Here is a 23,300-nt window from a genome sequence, read left to right on the forward strand (position 1 = left end):
GTTTCTGTGTTTGTTTCCCTGTAAGCAAAATGGGAAACTCCTACACTTACCCTGTACAACTGCTGGAAGTTTAAATCCATGCACAATCAAGTGCTGTGAAAGCCTTAAATGGAAAATGCAAAGCAGGTGCTGAGTACTGTAGTAAAAAAAAAATAATCACTATTCTTATTATTGAACTTCTGATGAGCCTGCTGGAGCTGTAACAGCAGTGAGGATGGTCCTCAAGGTTCCAGGGATCTTCATCTGGACCCTTTTCTACACTTCATGTTGGTTTCTAACTGTAGTAACTGCTGATGTTGAGACAAACTGCTGCTGGGGAGGGTAGAGTGCCATAGCAAGGGAGGCACAGCTGCTATGTCAGCACAGCTGAGGATGGGAAGTCATACTACACAGCAGGCCAGGAGCAAAGAGCCACAGTATGGATCAGACTCTTCTGGAGAGGGCTTCATTTTCAGAAGCTTTTATAACCAGGAGGCTACAGGAAACAGTTAGTACTCCTACAGGCAGATTCAGACCCTGTGCTGCAGGGTAGTGCTGGATGAGATGGCAACACAGTACTTTAACACCCTTGCAAGGCTCCATCTAGCCCAGCCAGGCAAGCACAGGGTACAACATGGGCTAACTCCGCTCCCTTCCATGCCATGCTGTAGTCAACAGGGCATGGAGAGGAGTGATTTGGGGCAACAGTGAAAAAAACAGATCCTGCCACCCACCCTGCCTTTAACAGAGCTGCAGTATGCTCCTGGAGATGTGTAGCTCCCCCATCTGTGGGGCTCCCTGTGGGGGAAGCACACAAGTTGTGGGGCTCAGCCACACGGTACCATCAGGACTTCAAAGCCAGCTTTTGCTGGCTCCCTCCCAACTTGCCACCACCTCCCCCACTACAAGCAAGTAGTGCATTCACATTCTGCCTGTCCTCAGACAATATTGTGCCTTATGGGCCCTCTGCCAGCATCTGGTGTGGCTTTAACAAGAGAAGACAAGACCCTAAAAAGCTACCTTGAGTTACCTTGAAGTCTGGTAGGTGGTAAATAAAGCAACATCCTATTGTGCTGTACTCCCCCAACCCTTTGTGTTTTCATAAAGCTCTTGGACATTATTGGGGGTGAAGGGGGGGAGAAAAAAAAAAAACTCCAGGGAAACAGCTGATTAGATTCTGGCAAGGGGGCCCAAACATCTGCTTCAAACAAAAGACATCTGCATATTTCACATTTATTTTTCATAATTTACAGAAGCAACCTGCCAAAATTTAGCAAGGGAGAATAAACTAGCACATAATTAGCTAAAGTTTGCTTGCTTTAGAAGTTATTAGCATGAAGCCCAGTAGCTCACCTGGGAGGACATCAAGGAATGTAGATAACTACAGTTTGATTTTGTAAATTCAATTTTCAATTTGGTGTGCCAGGCCAAAACACAACGTTGCCATGCCAATTAATGCAAGCCAGCAAATGTCCTGATGTCCCCATGTCATCCACTGTACAGCTGTCTCAAAGGCATTGATAACACTGTTTATTAAATAAGGATCGATTAGCCAGACGGTTTTTGCTCTGGTTTACGCGGTACCGCAGGCTGCGGGTTGAAGAGCAGAACAATCCTCCTTTTTAAAATCAGGAGGTACGCTGTGTGCTGTGTGTACAGATGGTACAACGAGTGCTGGGGAAGCGGGCATGTGAATTTTTCAAGGCAGCCAAAGAGCCTTCGTTAAAAATGCAGGAAATAGATCCAGGAATGTATCTACCCTCCGTGAGCTACATTTCCTCCACTGAATTTTGTCATCAGTACATCTGATAGCTAGTACACTTCTAATTTTAATAGACTTAAGGGGAATAGCATGAAATCCTAAGGTTTTGAAATTCAGCTTTGAAATCAATAGGTGTTTCACTAAGCATACTCACTAACTCAGTATTTGGCCTGTAAGGGCAATAAACAGAAACATGCAGAACTTCAGAGTGGGAAATCCTGCCTTTGCTGCAAATGGGAGTAGAAAAACTCCTGTTAACTCTGACACAGCCAGGGTTATACCCTAGAGCTGAAAAAGGAGTTGAAGAAATAGGAAAGGGCTTTCTTACAAACCCCAAATTAAACCCAGGTTCATAAAAGCATCTGTAAATCTTCTGGATGAACCAAGGTAGAGGTTTGCCCTTTTCTCTCCAAGGAAGGATTTATTGCTTCAGACAGAAACCATGGGAAACTCACTTACTTGGACTGAATTCTGCTCCACATTTCAGATTTATTTGAACCTGAATCTCAGAGCAAAACTCAGGGAGTGAAAACTTAACTGCCAAAAAAAAAAAAACAAAAAACTGTCAATCCCAAAGGAACACAAATTGCCAAATACAGCACAGTTCTAAAAGACGTTTCAAGCCCCTTAATATGGGCTTCATGGCTTGCACCTCTCCATAGCAAGATGAATCCAAGACTCAAACTGTACACCATGAACTCTGTGGGAGTTGGAGAGAACATATGAGAGTGAAATAACACCAGTCATATCTGGGAGGGTTCAGTTCTAAGGTTTTGCATCTGAATGCTGAAGGATTTGGGGCAAGAGCAGTCACAGGAAGACTGGAGTAGAAGCCTCTTTTTGTACCAGACTCAATCCCTGTTCAGGTGACAGTTTCAAAGCTCTGAATCATGCCCATCACTGTGCTAAAGACACTTTCTTTTCCCCATGCCAACTTACTGCAATCGAGTCATAGCATCAAACCCACCTGATTTCACCATACAAATGACAATCTGTAACACAACAATCTCTGTGACACTAAGTCATTCAGAGGCAGCATTTGAACTGGTACTAAAGCTGACTACTGCATCATTAGAAGAGCTCCATCTAACCCAAAATGGCAACCACTGTATTGGTGGCACTGAATTTTGCTAGAAAGGATCTCTTTCTTTGAGCTTGATTTATATATTTACTGTATTTAGAGTGTTCTTCAGACAGCCTATTTACCTGCATCTAAACACTTCCAATTTGGTTAACATAGTTTTCCAATTCCTACTGCCTTGCTTGGAACAGCCACAAATGAGCTTCTGTTGCTTGTTCAAACTGGACAGGCTGTTCTCCAACACTCCCATCTTTGGGCTTACACTCAGAGAAAGCCCTGGAGCACTTGCTTAACACACAAGTGGGCCTATAGTCTTCTGCAGAATCAGGATTCAGTTACACTGCTGAAATCACTGCTTTGCACAAAGCATGAAGATTTTTATGGTGTGGTCGGTCACTAGCAAGTGAACCAAGAACAGCTACTTCTCTTCTACAGACTCTTTATTCCTCAGAAATCAACTTTTCCCAGGCCCCACTCCTTATTGCCACTGCATCTCTGCCAGAATTATAACGTGCAGAAACACTAAAAAGTAGAAATAACATTTCCTTCCACTGTGCTAGATATAGCACAAAACAAGCAGCAACACATGAGGACAGCAGTAAGCAGACAATACTAAGCATTAGTAAGTATATATATACTCATAGGATAGATCTGTTGCAGTGAGTTGTGGCCTGCAGTTTCTTGACAAAATGTAACTGCGCCTACATGTCTCCTTTTCTTAACACTAAGTTTGATCTCAGTCATGTAAATCATGTAATTTAATTCCCCCTGCTTTGTTAGTATTCAACTTGCTCAATCCTTTTAATTACACATACAGTAATTTATCATATATATTCTGTTATAAAGATATAATTAAACATATATTAATACAGTTTAATGATCTTGCCAGTGACCAAAATTCTCCTGTGGATTAAACAGAAAAGGAGGCATTGAACGTAAATTTGTACAGTAAATAAACAAAACACAGACAGCCTTGTAAAGCAGGAAGAAAAACAAGGCCTACATGGCCAATCTATTTCAAGAATGTTACAAATGGGAAGCATTTACTATTTTAAAAGCATTAATCATGTACTCACTCAATTTATTTACTTATCTATGTTCTCTGTGTAAATCTTTCTTGGAAGCACGTAAACTTCTTAGAGCGATAAACAAGAAGTGAAGTCACGTTTGGTATTTCACCCGTTTACACTGTAATTACTTAACTTTGTTGAAAGTTGATGAATTCAAAGCTTTTCATTTCTATCTGCACCTTTTAGCTAGAAGGAATCTGTTATACTTCAGTACAAAAGTGTATGAGTTACCACTATATGATGTAAGCCACAAACCTTATATATATATATATATGCTCTGAGCTCATTGATATTTGCTATGAGTTTCCTCACATCTACAGAACAGAAGACAATTGACAGTACATGAGTAGATATTCCATATAGCTAGGCATCAAAATATTTGATAGGCTAATAAATTCACATTCTAATACTCCCTATGATAAGCTTTTGACCACGTAAACCCTCAACCTCGTGTCACTGTTCCATGTTTTTTCTTGGAATGAGAGTATGGACATGTAAAAGGTCAGAGAAGAGCTAGAATTGCTCAGTGCAATATAAGTAGGCACTGCAACGTTTTAGCTATATGCCTGTTATTTTCTTTCTTCTGGAAGCTCACTTTACTTTTTCATTTGAGATGTGTTGCACAGCGCGGCAGCCTGCTGCTTTTCCTTAGTTTCATAGAGGAATGGTTCAATCATCTTTTTTTCCACCTTCACAAGACTGGACAGGCCCTGAAAAAAGCAGTGACCCTTTGTATGTAGCAAGAAAACACCTCTTGCAGTCTCAGCCCCCTCACCCCACTTCTCCCACAGCTGTACCTGAGCCAGGGAAAATGATTTAGTGGTGGACTTGGCAGTGCTGGGTTAGTGGTTTAACTCAATGATCTTAAAGGACTTTTCCAACCAAAACAACTCTATGATTCTGCAAGAACTGTAGAGGAAGCAGTTAGCAGCGATGCATCCTGCTTGCACATGACAGATCTCAGTGATATCACATCTCTGGTTTTCTCCAAGTCTTTTTTTTTTTTTTAACTCTCCATTTGAAAGCAGAGAAGCCAGTAATAAAAAAATTGTTTCCCCACTGCGAAGGAAAACACTTTTATGAGCAATTGATGTTTGCTGCACTTACATAGACTTAAAAAGAAAGGCCCATGTAAACCGAACATTGTGGATCTTGTTCTCTCCCTGGAATTCTAATCAAAGCAAAGGCCAATTTTCAACTCGTGTAAGAAGAAAATTAAGTAATACCTGGCTGCAGCATGCTCAATGCCTTTCTGGTTCCCATCAGTGCCACAAAGCCAGGTGAACAGCAGTGGTCAACCTACAGCCCTTCTCACTTGTAGGCAGCAATAAAAGAACACAGACAGGTTTGCTGATGACTGAAGAGCTTTCTAGAGATAATCTACAAAGATAGGTGTGGCTGAGCCAAGAACACTGAAAAGCTGCATATTATATATCATTTAGGTCTTGTGACCCAGGCAGAGCTTCAGACTCCATGGATTAAGCAAAGGACCTAGTTTTACACACCAACAAGTACCAAGCTTGGCAGCTAAGTATACAATGACACTCTGAATTGTCATACATGAACCTCTCCCAAACTCTTTTGGTCACACAGAGCCTGGCAATGTACTTACATATGTTCAAACGCCTACCATAAAGCCTGCAAAGATCCCCTGCAGTATCTCATAATCTTACACAGCAGTAACTATTCTTTGCTTCTTCACTGCACCCACAGGGCCATTACCAGGCTAAGGATGTGTTGAACATACAAAGATGGTAAACATACCTTTCTGGAGTTAGCACTGGTCATGTCAGAGCAGGCCCTAGTCTGTCTTGTCAGCAGCAGCAACTGGAAAATTCAAGAAGTAAAGCAAGGAAGACTGTAGTTTGCAAACTTCCTTCTTACAGCAATGGCACTGAAGACCTACAAGAGAGGAAAAAAAAAAATAAATCTATTAATGATAACAAGACCCATGCTGATCATTTCTTGTGCTACACTAAGGACCATCCTTTGCACTTTCTCTCTGAAAGCACTGGGTTAAATTGCCAAGATTATTGAAAAGGGCAGCCAGCTCCGGTTTGCAACACAGCAGCTGTCTCTGTTGAGAGGCATTCCTCTCAACGCCACTCCAGCTGAAGCTGGAAGGTCAACTCCAGTTTAAAAAGAGGATGCAGGTACTGTGCTATATTCTTTGGGAAGTGAAGGAACCAGGGCTTAGATCCTCTGAAATCCTAACTCCTCTCGACTAGAGGATATGAGCGTTAAACACATCTACATCTCACTCTATAAAACAGCACTTCCAGGAGCAAAAGGCCTTCTCATGTGCCAGTCTGGTTGTGGTAAGGGTGTCATCTGTTCATAAATATGCCTTGGAGATTTGATATGCAACCACTGAACTGAACCAAATCTGTTTGGACTACAAAATTTTCATCACAATATCACAAGCTGGTGTTGCAATATACAGAGAGCTGAAACAAAAAGGATTTATTATTCTATTGAAAGATCTCTTTTGGCCAAATTTGAATAAAAGCATCATATACTGATACTTCTGTAAGATCATAAACTCAAATGAACACCAGCTGAAGAAGAGGACAAATGGTAATGCCAGATGACAAACTGATACAGTCATCATATTCATCAACACCAACAGCAGCCGGTCACTTCCTCCCCTTTGCTGAATTAGCCATGAGGACTGTTTTGATGATTCTGTAACAAGAATGTGTTAAAACCATGCATCTCAGTGGCAATTCAGGACAGGAAACTCAGAAGCCCACATCTGAAGAGGGGATGGTAAATAAAAGACTTGGTAGGAAGGACTAGAAAGAGTTAAAAAACCAAAATGTAACTGTAGTGGGAGCAGTGGCAAAAAAAAAAAAAAAAAAAAGAAAAAATTCAAGACTAAAAAGCAGGAAAAGTTGACAATAAAAACATACCGCATTATTCAGATTTGTGGAAGAGTGTGTGAACAGAAGTGATGACAAAAGCTACAAAATTCAATATGATCACTTGAAGGGTGGGAGCTTTTTGCAAGCAAACACACTGCGGCAAAGGAGAGTCGCAAAACATTTGAAATAAACATTGAAATTTTACACATTGAGTTACAAGCTTGTTTATAGGCTTCACGTGGCCTTGTTTCTTTGTAATGCTGAGAAGTCAGACAGCTGCATTGTACACATGGCATTTTCAAGTGACAGTGGCATTTTCAAAGGAGAAATCTGTTCAACAATTTGGTACTCGGGTCTCTGTTTTGAGACAAAAGCATCCATATTGATTTCAGAGGGGATGAAAAAAATCATACCTGAGGCTTTAAGGACAAAGCCATTAGAAAAGGTATGTCTTTTTACTTCTGTTTTTAAATTATCACAGGTTGACTGATTTATCTTTATCAATTATCATAAGCAGCTGCTCATATAATGTAAATTCAGGACATATACAAGAAAAGGAATGGTTGTTCATCTTTTCAAAGCACCCAAACAAGGTTCGGTCAAAAATAAAAGCGCAGGTAAAAACCTGAATTAATTAAAAAGTTGAAATTTTCATGTTTGGAGTTTTTAGTTTCTCTTTTAAAATTGCCATCAGTTTGACTTCTTTCAGTTTCAAGCAGCTTCCCAAATAAAAGTATCACATCAGCCATGCTAAAGCCGCTCTTCCTCTGAGCCATCCATCACCCCAGGAAGCCCACATGTCACAGGGGGCAAAGGGAGAGGGCTGTGAAACTGCAGAAGAGGTCAAAAACACTTCTGCACTTGGATTTTCCCTGCTGTTACCTTCACAGCTGTTCCAAACATGAATTAAAGTGGGGAGCACCCTCTGCTGAAAAGGCCCAATACAGCTTGCTCTTGCAAAAGCCCCTCTAAAAATCAACCCTGTAGCACCCATATGCATTTGCATTCCCCTTCCCAGACACCCACCCCCCCCCCCCCCCCAAATTAAGGAACTTTGGGTCTGATCCAAAGCCCACTGGAAGGGCTCATCAACTGCAACAGGCTCCAGACCAACCCAGAAAATCAAAAATGGTTTTATTCAGACTGAGAAGCATAGTGATGTTTTCCTACATTTTTTTTTTCCAAGCCTCATTAAAGCCACAGGTGTGGGGAAAACTGTTACTAAAGCAGTAATAAAAATATGAAAGACTATGTCACCTATGGACCTGGGATGGGGCTTTTTTGTTTGCCTTTTTAACCTAAATATTTGTTTTGGAAGCAATAAAAATAGAGGAAAAGGCAGGAAAAGGAGAATTATTTCATTACTGTCATGATTTCGCTTTTTATCAGAGCCACTTGGTCTTATGCAAGGCCTAGGGGCAGTCAGGAAAAGAATGCAATACTTTAGGGAAGAATAAAGTAGGCAAAAAAAGCAAACTACAAAAGAATTATCTGTAGCTTGTACCACTTCTTCCAAAGCTCATTTCATGATTGGGCCTTCAAATGAGGCTGCTCTTCATTTGCAACAGAAACCACTGTACGAGGTCCAAACAAGTCTGCCAGAACAACCTCTGAGAGATTGTTTTGCTCTGCAGCAGCTCCTTAAACCTGAAGTCATCTACCTCTCCCCCTGTAAAAATACTTTCTTGCAACCTGTGGTGAAGCCTCAGTTTTCACCTGATTCTGGTCTAGCTCTGAAATACCTGGCATGTTGTTGAAACGCTCTCAGAAAACTTGCGGTGGCCAGGGGTATGTTCTTCAAAAACCAGAAAGGATTTCCTCAGGGAAAGACCCATTGCCAAGAGGGCCATGGACATTTTGGAAGGCAGTCAAGCTGAAATAGTCTTACACGTCGCTTTGTGTTTTACTGAACACCCACTGTCTCTTGAGATGCCCCTCTCCTCACCTGCACCCATCTTTTGTGATATCCAGCAGGCAAGCCTCCTCCACTCTCTTAACCATGAGGATCCTGCGCGTTACACTAGAGAAGCATTATTCTTAGTTAGGAACAACAGCCACACACCCTGTTGGGTAGCACCAAGGGATTTCAGAAATGAGGGTTGAGAAGTTCAAAAAATATCGATGTTATTTCCCTTGCAGGTGATGGAAATAAAGTGCTTTCTGTGGCCTGCTGTAATTTCATGTCAGCCAGGCAAGTTTCTCAAACAGAAGCCAAAACAAATTCTCTAAAAGCACTAATCAAAAGTCCATCAAGGTTCATACAAAGACTGACTTCAGTAAGCTTTGGACCAGGCCATAGATAAATGCACAACTTGCGAAACTAAAGACAAACTTTAGTGCAGGCCAGACCTATTAAGAAAAACTTGTAAACCTCAATATTTGCAGGTTTCTTCCTCTGACTCTTTCAGGACTATGCTCTTCTCTTAGGGAAGAGCAACATAGAATCATAGAACAGTTAGGGTTGGACAGGACCTTAAGATCACCTAGCTCCAATCCCCCTGCCATGGACATGGTTTAGTGTGAGGTGTCCCTGCCCATGGCAGGGGGGGTGGAGCTAGATGATCTTAAGGTCCTTTCCAACCCTAACTGTTCTATGATTCTATAAGAGCACCTTCATACAGTACCATATTGTGGAGCCTGTGAGTTTCACCAAGTGGTTCTATGTTGTCTGAAACACTCCTCCACACAACAGGGAAAAGGAAACAAAGGTTAAGTCTTACAAAGCAAGCAGCCAGAAGAGTGAGCAGAAAAAGGCATTCACTAAAATAGGGTTAGACTGAAGCTATTACAGCTTACACCATTCTCTGTCCCTCTCTGTGTGAGCCTCAAGATCCCTGAAACTAAGTTACACATAACTCTGAAGTTAAGTAGGATAGAGCAAATACATACGACTGTGAAAAGGTGCAGGTCATCAGTTTTGATAATTTCTTACTGAAACTTATCTGGACACAAGGGTCACCTTCTCAAGTACTCCCTCGAAGCTTTATGTTTGTGTTCTGCCTTAGAAGACGTTGAAGTACATCCTGAAGCCCCAGTGCTCAGGACTCACCAGGGAAGAGAGGTTTTAAGATTATCATATACTCTAACTTGACATTTTATTTCTTCACCAATATTAACTTGGTGCCCTATGTCCATTTCATTTTTCTCATACAGTGACTAGGCAGACAGTAGAGCTGTTTATAGATAAATTTGTGAGGTCTTTTTGTGCAATACATCTCCCATCACACAGACTGGAACAGTGTTGCAATGTAGTATATGGGGAAAGTGCATTGTAGCTCCAGGGCCAGTTTTACACAGTTATTTTGGCACCTATACACTTTTGCAAAGAGATCCCAAAGTGGTTAATACCAGAGAAAAATTTATTCTCAGCATTCATCCTGGAACAGCAAGACAGAATTTGCCAGCTCCTAAGAGAATGAACTTCTGCAGTCAAACAAGAAAGTTTTTACATTAGCTTGATCTCCACACAAATCTTTTAATACAAAAATAATTTTCTTGCATCTGATTTTTAATACATTCTCTCCTACCCCTGAACACATATTTGTGAATATACTACAAACTCAGTGATGACAAACATACTTAAGCATCTCTTTACTTATATTAGATAAGGGAAGTTGTAATTTCATGATAATTTTTGATCCCACGGAAACCAGTGAGGTTTTGCTATTTGTTTCAGGGCGAGGGGGAACTCTCCCCTTCAGCAGAGATCTCCGATGACAACTTTTCCCCACTCCCCTCTTCCCCTAAGGAAATATTACTCTACCAGCATGTTGTAGGTGCACCTTTGCATTTATAACAAAAATGTAAATAATCTAAGGCAATAGCAGAATCTTGTGTGTTCTGGCAAAATCATTGATTTTCACCAGGGAGATAATTTTGGCTAAAGTCTGGAATACAGTCTATTCTTTGCCACTAGGGATTTGTGTGAAAAAGCAAACCTGGGATACCTGCCTAGAATGGCCCAAGAAACATTTACCTTACCAATAAAAACGGAGGCCCACTTAACTATTTCCCCTAAAGGGCAGGTATTCATCTAATCGCATCTGGAATCCTTTCCAACTTGGTTCCTGCAGCTAATACTACTCTGTCATGATCTGATGCTTTAATCCTAGTTATTAAACTGCTCACTCTAGTTGATAATAAAAAAAATGTGGACAAATGCCTTCCTGTCAGTGCACCAACCTCAGAGCAAACACTGTGAAGTGGGCCCCCTGCTTTCTCTAAGCAAACAGGGAACACCATTTGGAATTCAGAGTTTCAAAGAAGAGCTGCCAGACCTAATGAAAATATTGGCAAATTTACCAGGGTGGGTTTTATTTAAACCCTAAACAACAAAAACCCCCCAAACACAACAGATCTCAGCCTTTGCAAATTTTCCCTACTAGACACAAAGAAGTTCTTTTCAGTGGTCTCAGCAGACAAAACATAACACATACATAATGCGTACATAATGTCTGAGCCAGCTGTGATATACTTTCACTCAAAATGTTTTTAACAAAAACCGATTTGTTAACAGATGCATCAAGTTCTTCATGATTTTACAGGGAGGAAAGAAAAAAAAAATACACCCACAATTCCAGGTCCTCATTTCCCAATGTTTCATTAAAAGCAAATATTTTTAGATCCAAGCGATAAAACTTTGCCAGCAGCCTCTGCTGACTAATAAGCCATTTTCTGTTGAAAACACAATATTGATGTGAAAATCGCCAACTAGCTGGGGTTTTTTTTCAATATATTTATATAGCTATAAATAAAACAGACATACCAGATAGACAACACACCACATGTGAAAACAAATTGAACTCGGTATAGCAAAAGCTTTCCATTTCCATCAGTGCAAACTTGAACCTTGTCCACACATTCCACAGCATGGGACTGGATGGATTTGTCAAAATCCAACTGCACAGCCACAAAGTAATCCCTCTCATGATCCATTCCCTGCTGAGCCATACGCACATGCACTAGTTCGGTCACACAAGAAGATAACCTCTAAAAAAAAAAAAAAATAAAATCACAGAACTCAATTATTTGAGCCTGAAATGTTAATTGCAGAATTCAGACATTCACTTTCTGGCCCAATGTAGAATCCTTATTTCAGTCTTGAAGGCTGAAGCTATCAGTTCATTTCTCAGTTCTAGGAAAGGGTAATTACGGATTTTTGGCTATTTCCCTCAGTAACTCAAGTGCATTCCTGCAAGAGGGATGCATCCTCATTCCTATCTCAGGAGCATCGCTGGCTAATCCTCTTGGCCCCTCATCAAGGCAGTGTAGTTAGAGGCCTCTTAGTTAGAGGCCTCTGTGGTGTCAGGAATGCAGTACTACATGTCAGAGTCGCTGCTGTTCAAAGAACTGAAGAAAGTCGCAGCAGTAACAGGACAATTTTGGCCCTCAGTTAAAGGATATAGGGCTAGCAAAGATCACAGTCTTAGCTGAGAGCTCTCAGCCTACAGGGTAACCCTCTTTCTGCCACCAGCTCTGGTCCCCACCTTCACCCCAGCCAAAGGACTCAAGTTGCCTTGGCTCTCTTTTGCTGGGGTAGTTCCCTTCCATTTTAGCACACGCACCCAAGCTGAAGCAAGAAAAACAGCAGGAACACATGGCCAGGAAGTATCAGCAGGCTATTAGATCAGCTCATCCATCTTGTGGTACCTCATCTGTAACTGTCTAAATTAGAAATACAGTCTCCTTAGTCCCATACATAATCAGGAGAGAAAGACTCCGAGTGAGTGTGATTCAAAATGCCTAGGGTTAGTCCTTTCACAAGAGCTTTCAGAGTGCAAGCTTCAGCCTTCCCCAGAAGAAGCCTGCAGAGATTAACCTCTAAATTTAGGAGTGTAGATCAAGGCAGAATGATTAGTCCCCAAAGAAAACAATTCCTGAGTTGAATCGTCCACTGCTACTGAGATTTACCTAAGGCAGGCAAAATGAAATCAATGCCTAAAAGAAACACATCAGGGAACCTCAGGGCAGGAATGACAAAGGCATCCATAAGCTTCACACAGGGTAGTGACATCCTGGCAGCCATCTGGCAGCAGAAGACTCAAGTCCCTCAGACCTGCTAATACCTACTTCCAGCAGCATTTACTCACAGAGGCAGCCACTGCTCATTCAGCTCCTGGGGCTTCATGGATTACCTCACCTCCAGTGGGGCCAGGAAGCAGGAATTGTAAATTCAAAGTGCATTTTCAGGTAACACATCAGATCACCTGCTGTTAGAATAATGCACAAAAAGGAAAGGTATGGATTAGTCTGAGACGCACCCAGACATAGCTGCCAGGCCTCTGCATTTCAGCTAGATTACTTTTTTTGTTGCTGTTCACAATGAACATGAATGAAACATTTGACCACCTCCAAAGGATGTGGTGCTGGATCTGAGGAATTCTATGCATTGATTGAAAAGATAGATATTAATGCCTTTTTTTCTCCTGTGCTCGTCTCAGCAATGTCTGTGCGGGTCACAATAGAATGGCCAGGTCTGAAACACTGTATTAAAGCCAAATCCAACATCCAAAAGTCCTTGATCTCAGCCCAAGTCTCAGCCATTTGAGTCAATGGCAAGACTCCTGCTGGGGTCAGTGATCTGTGCTCAAATCTTCAGTGCTTTTTGGCAATCGCCACCCAAGCACAGTGCTCAAATCCAAAGAGGACCTAATGCTGAAAGGCAGTCCAAGCCACGTTTTGAGACATAGTACACATCACCACAAATCACACGTCACCACAAATCATGTTTTTGTATTTCTTCCTACAGAGTAACTAAGAGTTAGGGTGTGGTGGAAGTGGTTATCTGACAAGCTTGAGATGAACATCTTACAAATGACTAAGCTTTTGCTGAGTAATACTGACATCAAGCAAAACAACTTACTACAAAAACCTTTAGTCTACACTACAGTACTGTTTCAAAAACAGTGGCAGCTATTTGACAGATGCTCAGAGGTTCAGAATTTCAGAAGTAGACCTAAAAAAGGCAGATTAATGAGCAGATGATGGTGAGGTAGTAAAGTTGCACAATAAATGAAACTTAGCAGATGGCTCTGCAACTATAAAAATCTCCAGATTCCTAGATTAGATAGACAGAGAGGATACTTCCTTTATTTTCCTGAATTATTTCTGCCTTTTCCTTATGACTCTGGCAGTATTGCTGCTATCTTCTTTTTAAATAGTGCAACTTTCCAAATTTATTTTCCCTTCTGCTTTAAGCATAATGGATCTCATCAGACAAACTTTCTACTCTATCAACATGAAGGAAAACATTAGGGCACACATTCGGAGCTGCATATGCACAGCCCCATGTTTCCTAGGAAACAAGCGATTGCTCATCTCTGTGCCGAAATAAATTGATGCATCGGTTTTGGCTTCCTACAAACATTAGTATTTTGATTCAGGACAGAATCCCAAACACTCCCATCAGTTGTGATCATCATAATTCAGCTTCTGCTGCTAAGCTTTTGAGAAGCAAGACTGCATTGCTTGTTAGAGCAGTTAAAGATAAACTCTGATTACGCAGTGGAGGTGCAGACCTGAAGACAGGCAATCAGAGACACCATCGGTACTCTCTGCTCAGGGCGCCAGCAGAGCCATATGCATCCCTGGGTGCTCATGTGCAGCCATCTGGGGAGGAAGGAAATTAGTGCCTCCCACCGCAGCACCTTCTGTTGGCTGTGCAGAGATGAACAGGAGTCAGAAAACAGGAATTCTGGCTTTGGGTTACCTTTGACTGACCAACTCCAAGTTTAAAGAGTGTCATTGTGACACGAATCAATGCTCCCCCAGGTATTTCCACATTCATTCAAAAGAGTCTGGATTTCTCTCTTCTTTCATTACCTCCAGGAGTTTCCTCCTTTAAACTTCATTTACTTTCATGTCTCTACGGGATTATTTTTTCTTAAAATAATATTCCAGAGTTGATGCTGATGTATTCCCTAATGATATTTTGCTTCAGACAATTCCAATATTGATTTAACACTGTGTTCCTGGAATCTAACTCTTAATAGCAGAGTAATTGCAATGTTAAGCTAAACGCTTGTGACAATTTGACCCTCAACACTAATATCACAGTAAATAGAAATCGGTCTGATTCTGCATGAAGGGCTATTAAGGAACATATAAGCACATTTCAGATGTTCTGAATTGCAGTCTTGTCAGTAGCATATACATTAGGAACTTAGCTATCAAAATCTAAATTTCCTGAAAACTCTCTGTCATCTGAAAGATAGTCATGTCCCCTGACATCTATTAATTGCACTGAAAATTTCCTCATTATTCAAAATGTCGATTATATGAACTTATGCAATGTCTCCCCTGACATTTGGATAATCGAGGTTGTATTGCATATGGGCCATTCTTGCAAATCTTTGAAGACAACTGACTACCCTCATGAGTAAAGGTTTGCAAGATCAGGCCATATAACACATATGAGAAACATTCATCAAAAATAACTTCAAAATAATTTGTTGTATATGACCAAGTGTTAGTATCAATAAACGGACATCATGCTAATAAGGCCTGAGTGTATAGCACAGGTCTTTCCTAATATAGCATTACTAATAGTTGATATTGATCAGCCAGCCAACCTGAAACCTCTTAAGCAACTTAACTGCTTTTTGAGAATGGCAGTGTAAGTTTCAGCAAAGGCTACTTTGTAGAAATACAATAGTTTAAATTTTTCTGCTACTTCTTCTTCCCTTTAACTCTTTCACAAGAGTTGCTCCCATTCATCACTGCAAATACTTCAAAATCTGAATAAAGGCAAGCCCCTTAAAATAACTAGCCAATATGAATTTCTAGGACCAAAATAAAAGTTTGGAAGCTCAAGAGATTGATGCAATTTTGCTGCCAAGTGAAGAAAGCTACATCCCTTCTGTCATGGGGTACGGAGTTCTGGCAGGGGAAAAGAAAAAGGGAAAGAAACTGTTTGCATGCAGTCTCAGCAAAAGAAACAGAACTTATACTCAACTGCTCAAGCCTACGGCATTGCTTCTTTAACAAGCAGTTGTACGTGCAGGTGTGGGCGCTTAATTCTGCTGCAACCTGGACCTAAGCCAACTTCTGCACAAATTCCACTCACAACAGCCTACTGGATGGGGATTAACAACACAAGCGTCCTTCTTGTCATGTCTTCTAACAGTTAAAGATGTTTCAGATTTTTTTCCTTATACACTGTTGATTATATACTCTGCCCTCACAGCTTTGAGGAACACCATAAATATACTTTACAGAAACTTTAACATCCTCTGTGTGTGTGTCTAAGGAAAGAAATAAACTATTATTTCACAGATTACCAATTTTTTCTTTCTTCAGTTGGACAAAAGAATAAAGTCCTGAACCCACAAATATTTTCCTCCACAACTAACAACTCCTACAGCATAAGATGCATCACACAGCTGTAAACACTAGCCAGCCTTCACTCTGGAACAGTCCCTCAAGCTTTGCCTCATCGCTTCACTTGTTCCTGCGCTACACAGCACTAGCACTGCAGCCTAAGCATACAGAGAAGAGATGCTTTTACTCACATCCTCCAGGTCTTCTACGTTTGGGGGTATCCCCCTTGTATCTTGGTCACATTTTGGCCTGGCAGATGTTTCATGAGGAAGTTAACAACTGGACACAGGAATTCGTAAATAAAACTTCAGAGCACCTTATGTTTACACTGAATATTGCACATGGACCTACAGATATATCCAGGCACATAAATAAATGTAAAAGCTTTGTTAACATATAATGTCAGCATTCTTTGCTGACAAAGACATAAATGAATATCAGGGACTGAGACATTTTATCTTTCTCTTGGATTTTTTCACCCCACATGTGCTGCATATTAGATTCAGAAAATTTAACAGGTCCATATGGCTAAATGGCAGCATTATGTGACCTACAAAAACCATGTTGAAGGATGCAGAGAGGCAAACATTATTGGGGTTAATCTTGAAAAAAATAATATTTTAGAAGTCCTCAACTATAATTTTCCATCTGTTGCAAACCCATAAAATTTGCAATAGGCATCGTTTCAAATTAATATTATTATTTGCTAAATGCACATTACTGGTGATGCCCACCTAGGGATAAGTCCAAACCACAGCACTCCGACATGATAATTTATTCCAGCAGCAAAGAAAAAAGAAAAAATTGCACTCTGTTCTCTAAGCATAATACACTTTGCTTTAGGGCATAAACCATATATTCAGCTCCCCATCAGGAGGCTGTGCAGTAGCTATACTCCAGAGAATTAACTGGGTGGTATTTTGCCCTCTGCTGTGGGTATCCAAATCCCCAGATGAACGGGGGTGAGGCTAGAGAGACGGGGAGGAAATCAAGATTCAAAGCCAAAATACATCCCTAACTGACAGGAAGGGATTCAGAGCCTGCAGTCCTATGCTGTCAATTCATCCTTAAGGTACCTCCCTTTACTATGACAAGGGGAGAAATCATACCAAGGAGAGAATTCTCTTCTATCAACTCACAAGCCTCTCTGCTCTTCTAACAACTCACATCCTCCATTCACCTCTCCAGCATGTCTTGGCCACAGATGACTTGCACAGGCATTGGACGATTCTTCCTCAAAACCACTGCCCAGGCCACACAGCCTGTCCCCACAAGGGTATCTCCACACTGGAAAAAATCCACTGTGGTTTTACTAGGTGCCAACTTTCACCAAAGCATTCAAAGCTTTTCCCTACAAGTTTAAAAATTACTATGCAACATAAGGAACAGCCTGCATTTCCCACATAATCAGGGGTGGCAGGCATTGTTTTGTTTTCTAGCCAGGTATCTTGAGAGAAATGTGAAATCCTATTCCCACTACACTCTTTTCTGATAAAGAAAAAAGAAAAAAAAGCATAGCAAGATTGTAGAGGTCAGACAAAAACATCTGATTACTGCCGTTAGTATCAGCACTTTCTCAGGGTTCAAAGACAGAGCTTTCTATAACTGCACCCGATTCACTTTCCCTGTTAATCATTACCTCACTTTCTAGCCAGAAGAAGCATCAGAGATGTGCAGTGCAGCCTCATGTCTCTCATGCATCCTGACAGCGGTACATTTAAATGCCACTCGTCAGCCTCTGAAAGAAGACAACACTTGCTTTGTACACTAGTAACGGGTGACTAATTCAACCTACAGTGCAAACTAAGTATTTACACAGCCAGTAGTCAAATCAGATAGAAATACAGAGCAAGATGCAACTCAACCAGCACAAACCCTTGCTGAGAACCAACATCCTGTATTAAACCCACTCCCTGTCTGCAGCATCAAAATTTTCACTTATCCAAGATCAGATGAACTCATAAGTGCTAGAAAGACAATTAATAAATGAGATAAGACCTTCCTTTTTCCTTTGGGAAGAACACTAGATTGCTCCATTAAGATTACTGCAGCTGCATAACGTTAATAAAGGCATATCACTTTGCTAATGGGACCATCACTTCCAGAAGATTCCTTCACTCTCATCTAAACTTTATATCCATGCAGCCAATTTAAGTTCATTTACTGGATCATACAGTGCCAGACATCCCACTGCAAAGCCTCTTTTGCCTCCATATTTTGCAACCATATCCCTAATTGGATTTTTACTTCTGTACACAATCTTAACTGCTACATGAAAAAAATTTCCTGCCTAAATTGATCTATTCCTTTATATTTCAGGGATTTCTTAAACCAGTCTGATTCTGAATTAATTTCTCCAGGAAGGAGAATTGCATTTTGCAGAATTTTCAGACAGACTGGTTCCCACCATCCCCCAGTCCTCCCCTTCTCCTTTCCCTCCCTCCCTCAATGCAATTTAGGTCACTTGAATACAGGCATCTCCAAGTCATAGGTGCAACCAGGGTATCGCACATAAGTGATCTACAAAGAGGTCTGGTGAGGACTGAGCTGAAAATCTGAATCTTAAGGGATTTAAAGAAACATCATCTAATAAGCATCATCCTTTCTTCCAACTCCAGAATGATCACATTGAAAGAAGCCAAAGTGCACAGTTTCTTAGCTTCATGCAAAGCCATCGCTTTATTAATTTATGACTGCACAATAGCAAGATGGTAAATAATATGCAGAACTAACGTGCAGTCAAGGAGGAAAGGATTTTCTTCTGCTATGAAAAGGGAACGAGGAGATTCAAACATACAGAATGAGTCTTAGTTATCACCCACATATTTTTCAGGTGCAGAGGCCTTGTAATTCACCCCAGAATCATTCACCTCCCATAAATTTCAGATACACAGGCAGATCTCAGAGGAACCTGGAGCAGAATGAGATTCATCCCACAGAAATCTGCTGACAGACAGCAGAGTTGCAGTCCAGCCTTCTGCCACACATCCCTTAGGCACCATGGTAAATTACTGATCATTGCTCCTCACCTCTGTGCTTAAACTAGATCCTTAATGCATATTCTTGTGGAGATTAACAGCTGCACACAATCCCACCTTTAAGCCTTCCATACATACACACGTATCTATTAGCTTCTAAAACAACTGGTAGGAACCCTGTACACTACCTTTTCTTCAGGAAGGAGATGTTCAACTGAAGTGTCTTCCACTAAACATGGAGAGAGAAACCCAAGCTTCACAAGGTTAGAGCCAAAGTGAGACACTGGGAAACAAGATTGTCACCTGTGAGTGCAACAGGAACTATGTTTTCAGTACCCATATATGCAGCTCTTGAAAGGAGGACAGTTTTGCTTTGAAAGTAAAAGATTCACATCACAGCATGAAATACAGTGGTCAATATAGCAAGACTTAGGAATTACCATACACCCAGACACAAGAAACATTGGAAGGACTGAAATCAAAGAGAGAACTGATTTTGAAAAAAAAAAACAAATCAGATTTTTTGCATGACAAAATCTTCAGCATTTCTGAAGCTGTTACATCAAAGAGCCTTGTAGTTCTTACTGAAGCCACTTACCTCACAATTCTGATCAAAAATCACAAGACTAAGTGTTAAGTCATGCACAACAAAATCACTCTGAGACCACATACACAACAAATTTAGTAAGATAAGGATATAGAAAGGACCCCTGCATTACTGAGTCTATCCCCAAATGACCACACCTTCAATTGCAAAAAGCAGGGACACCACCCATCTTCAACAAACAGGCTAGCAGCACCATTTTTGACCCTTTTCTCTCAAGGGCCATGCCTTGATTTCTAACAAACATTTGAGAAATCACAAAGGAACAGAGCCCCACTGCACACTCACCTCCTAAAAAAACTCTTTCCTCTGCTGCACTTCAGATTTGAGCTGACCTCGAGGTAGGGTGAAAAGATCATAATCAGACAAAATCTTAGACACCTGGTAGTCAGCTCTTCCCCAGGTTTTGTAGTTCACCCTAATGCCTGACTGGCTCCTGCAGCTCCACCCTCCTGAGGAAGGAGCCCCACAGATGAGCCCTTAGAGCCCCCACAGCAAGCAGAAAGGGCTCTTCTTGGCTTTAGCACAAGGACCTTTCAAAGATACCTCTCCAGAGATTTCCTCTTTTTTAATAGAGCACATGGAGTGACCACTTACAGGGACAAAGAGCTGCTCTTTCACCTGTTCTGTGCTTTCTCCACCAACCGCCTTCAGACCAGCATATTAGACCTGGAAGTTTTCAAGTGCTTAATTGTTAGAACCCAACTCAGGTCTGAGCCTTGCTATGCATGATTTTCATAGGTCTAAACTATATTTATACTGCAGTTGGATTCCTCTGGCTCAGCCTTAGCAGCCAACCTGAGGTGCTTCTTATCTAAACCTCCAAGTTGGTGATGAGGAAGGGACACCTGCAGAGCGTGGCTAAACATACCTGCTGGCACAGCTGCCCTCAGGAGGAAGGGTCTCTCATCACTGACAGACAAGGTTGCCAAAAGCAGGCAGACTCCTGGCTTAAGCACCTCAGCAAAGTACTTAATTTCTATCTGAGATAAAGCCAACCATTGCTATAAGACTCTTTTTAGGAAGTCTGACCTCCCAGAAACTGGCAAGAAACTAACCTCTGGCTGTGATGCCCATTACAAAGCAGAACTCTTTTCACCAGAGAAACAAGCCCTATCTGTCCATACTCTGCCAAATTAAACTTGTGAAAATTTGTTTCTTCCCTTAAACAGGGTGTTTATTCACACAGCAGCTGTCAGACCCTCTGGGTCTCTGATACAGTGGTATTTTTTTCTTACTATATTCAGCACTGAGTAGTTTGGTGACATAGAATCCTGTACATCATGTACATCATTACAGCATGTAAAATAATTTAAGTAATTATTTTTTACTGTCTACCCTACACATGAGCAATCAGGTTTATTTTAGCAACAATAGCTTTTGCCACAATCCTAGGGGCAGGAACCTAAACCATATGTACATAAAAAAGGTAACCTCAAGTTTCCTGTTCATAGCTCTGATGTGGAATACCACAGGCACATTTAGTCAATTGTCCTTCAAATGTCTTCTGTACATTTGGCTTTTTTCCCCTTTATGCTTGAGAGGACCTCAGAGGCTCAGCTTCAGGGAATGCAGCAGAGTTAGACTCCTGTTCATTTCCGTTAGCTGAATTTATGTTGTAGACTACAGTTGGGAAATGTCATATTGTTTCATGATCTTAGTTTCATGTGCAATGGAAGTACTCGCACTAGCTCTCTCTCCTTCCTACGAAACCACATTTCTTGGGATGGTTACCACCCAAAATACCTGGCAGTGAATCCAGAGAACTAGGTAAATTGCAAGGTTAATTATGAATGGGGTGGTGACGATGTTTTCATCCTCCTCTTCATCATACTGTTTTCTCTGGCAAGCAGCTCTGCATTGACAGTATGCAAGGGAAGAAATCGGTCCACATTAGAAGAGTGAAGCCAGAGATGTGAGACTCCCACACACTTCATACACGTAGCGCTGGATGGTTTTCTTCTCAAGCTGAACGTACAGCATTTAGGGCGACTCTCTGCTGCTCTAGGAGACATACCAAGAGAAACATACCATAAAAGCATGTTGCTGAGGTGAGTAGGTGTTAGTCCAAGCCTTGTAAGTTAAAAGCAACATTCATAATCTCTGCTAAATGTAATGGGTAGTCGAAGTAATGAAGCTAACCCAGGCGTAATGATTAATCTTAGTGTGAGTCGTGACCCTGGCAGCTGCATTCTGAACCAGCTGCAATCTATATAATGCATTCCCAGGAAGATCAGACAACAAGGAGTTGTATTAGCACATAGTGCAGATGGTACGAACGCATGTACCAGCAGACTCAAGCCCAGCCAAGGAGAGCAAAGGTCTTCGTGTACTAATATTCTTAAAAGGATAGTAATTTGTCTAAGATATTTATTATGCTTATCATAATCAAAGAGTTTGATTTTTAGAATTAATCCTTTTATTGCTAACAGAAAATATTACCATGAAAAAGGTTGCTAGAGTGGATGCAGTCTGAGCAATGCAAAGGATTAGCCATCAGCAATACATTTTTCCTCCTCCTCCCCCTACACAGTGTCAGGGTCATGTAAAGTCAAAACACTAAATATAGGACAACATCAGTGGAAAACAAAGCATGCTTAGCTGGACACAATGAAAACACAACATAGGGCTTCTTGCAAGGTAAACCCATCAAAACAGCATGATTAGGCTAAAACAACAACAAGAGGCTTGTTAAATCAACAGAGAGTATTTGGGCCTTAACCTAGCTCTCTATTTATGAGATTCATTCTGGAGATCTGAATACTTTTATTGCAGGAAGGGAAACCAGGGCAGACAGATTAAGAGTGCTTGGAGGGTCCTTTGAGGAAGATCCATAGGTCTGAAAGCATTTCATGGATGCATTTCCACTTGGGAAAGGCAATGCCCCATCCAAAGCAAGTGTTCACCTAAATTGGAGCTAGCTGGACTGACAAGCCTCATAATGTCTCCTGGCAAGTGCAGGAGAGATGGAACCAGTTTCTTCAGCCTGGGAAAGATCTCCTTTCTCCTGGGGAGTTCTGCTGTCACTTAGCTCCTGACTTCTTCGATCTGTCACACACTTTGAACAGAGCCACTGCTATGGGCTTTCACTGTCTACACCAGTTTCTTTTTCCCTTCAGAGCTGTCAGTTCAAAAGGTGAAAAACCTGGAAATAAGCTGGACTTTTCAAAGTTCATCTTCCATCTATTTTTGGCCATGCTCTGAATCATCTTTAAACAACCACTGCTTATTGAGAAGAGGCAGTTGTATGCATACGTTAAGTTTTGCAGTGCTCAGTACCTGGAGTTTATGCTGCAGGAATGGTGAGATGGCTGATGGGGCTATGCATGTAAGGTCTTGAGAACTTCAGTGGCAAAACAGCCAAAGAAGTAAACAGTATTACAGCATTTTGATGTTCAACCTGCTTGCTGGTAGCGCGCAGCAGCAGTTTAACATGCTTATACATGCTTGTAAAAATTAAGCAGCAGGTTTAATTTTAAGTCTAATGGTTGCTGACAGTGATTTCCTTTCCAATGATTCTCCCACCTTTTGCTTCACTTGAAAATACAATTTTAAAGGTACTTCACATACAGTTTCAAACCAAAACCCAGTTCCAGATTTCTAATCTATTCTATCATTTCCCCCTAAGCTGCCTGTCACTGCAG

General features: G+C 41.2%; 1 long non-coding RNA gene across 5 annotated transcripts in view; it reads right to left on the reverse strand.

The window, feature by feature from the left end:
• The window catches only part of LOC133273251 (uncharacterized), a 246,819-nt gene extending 227,101 nt beyond the window's left edge, over positions 1 to 19,718 (reverse strand). For 2 of the 5 annotated variants that reach the window (XR_009744696.1, XR_009744695.1), the window contains exons 1-4: positions 19,651 to 19,718; positions 12,846 to 13,494; positions 6,974 to 7,113; positions 5,657 to 5,794 (exon numbers count right to left, since the gene is read on the reverse strand). This is a non-coding gene — a long non-coding RNA (uncharacterized LOC133273251). Of the gene's footprint in view, positions 1 to 5,656; positions 5,795 to 6,973; positions 7,114 to 8,472; positions 8,676 to 11,521; positions 11,674 to 12,845; positions 13,495 to 19,650 lie in introns of those variants that run through there. The other 3 variants (XR_009744697.1, XR_009744698.1, XR_009744699.1) reach the window with 3 other exon arrangements.
• Positions 19,719 to 23,300: the final 3,582 nt, after the last annotated feature.

The sequence above is a fragment of the Pezoporus flaviventris genome, unplaced genomic scaffold, assembly GCF_033815535.1.
Source record: "Pezoporus flaviventris isolate CSIRO_AGI_PZ_B2104156 unplaced genomic scaffold, CSIRO_AGI_Pfla_v1 ptg000031l, whole genome shotgun sequence".
NCBI lineage: Eukaryota > Metazoa > Chordata > Aves > Psittaciformes > Psittacidae > Pezoporus > Pezoporus flaviventris.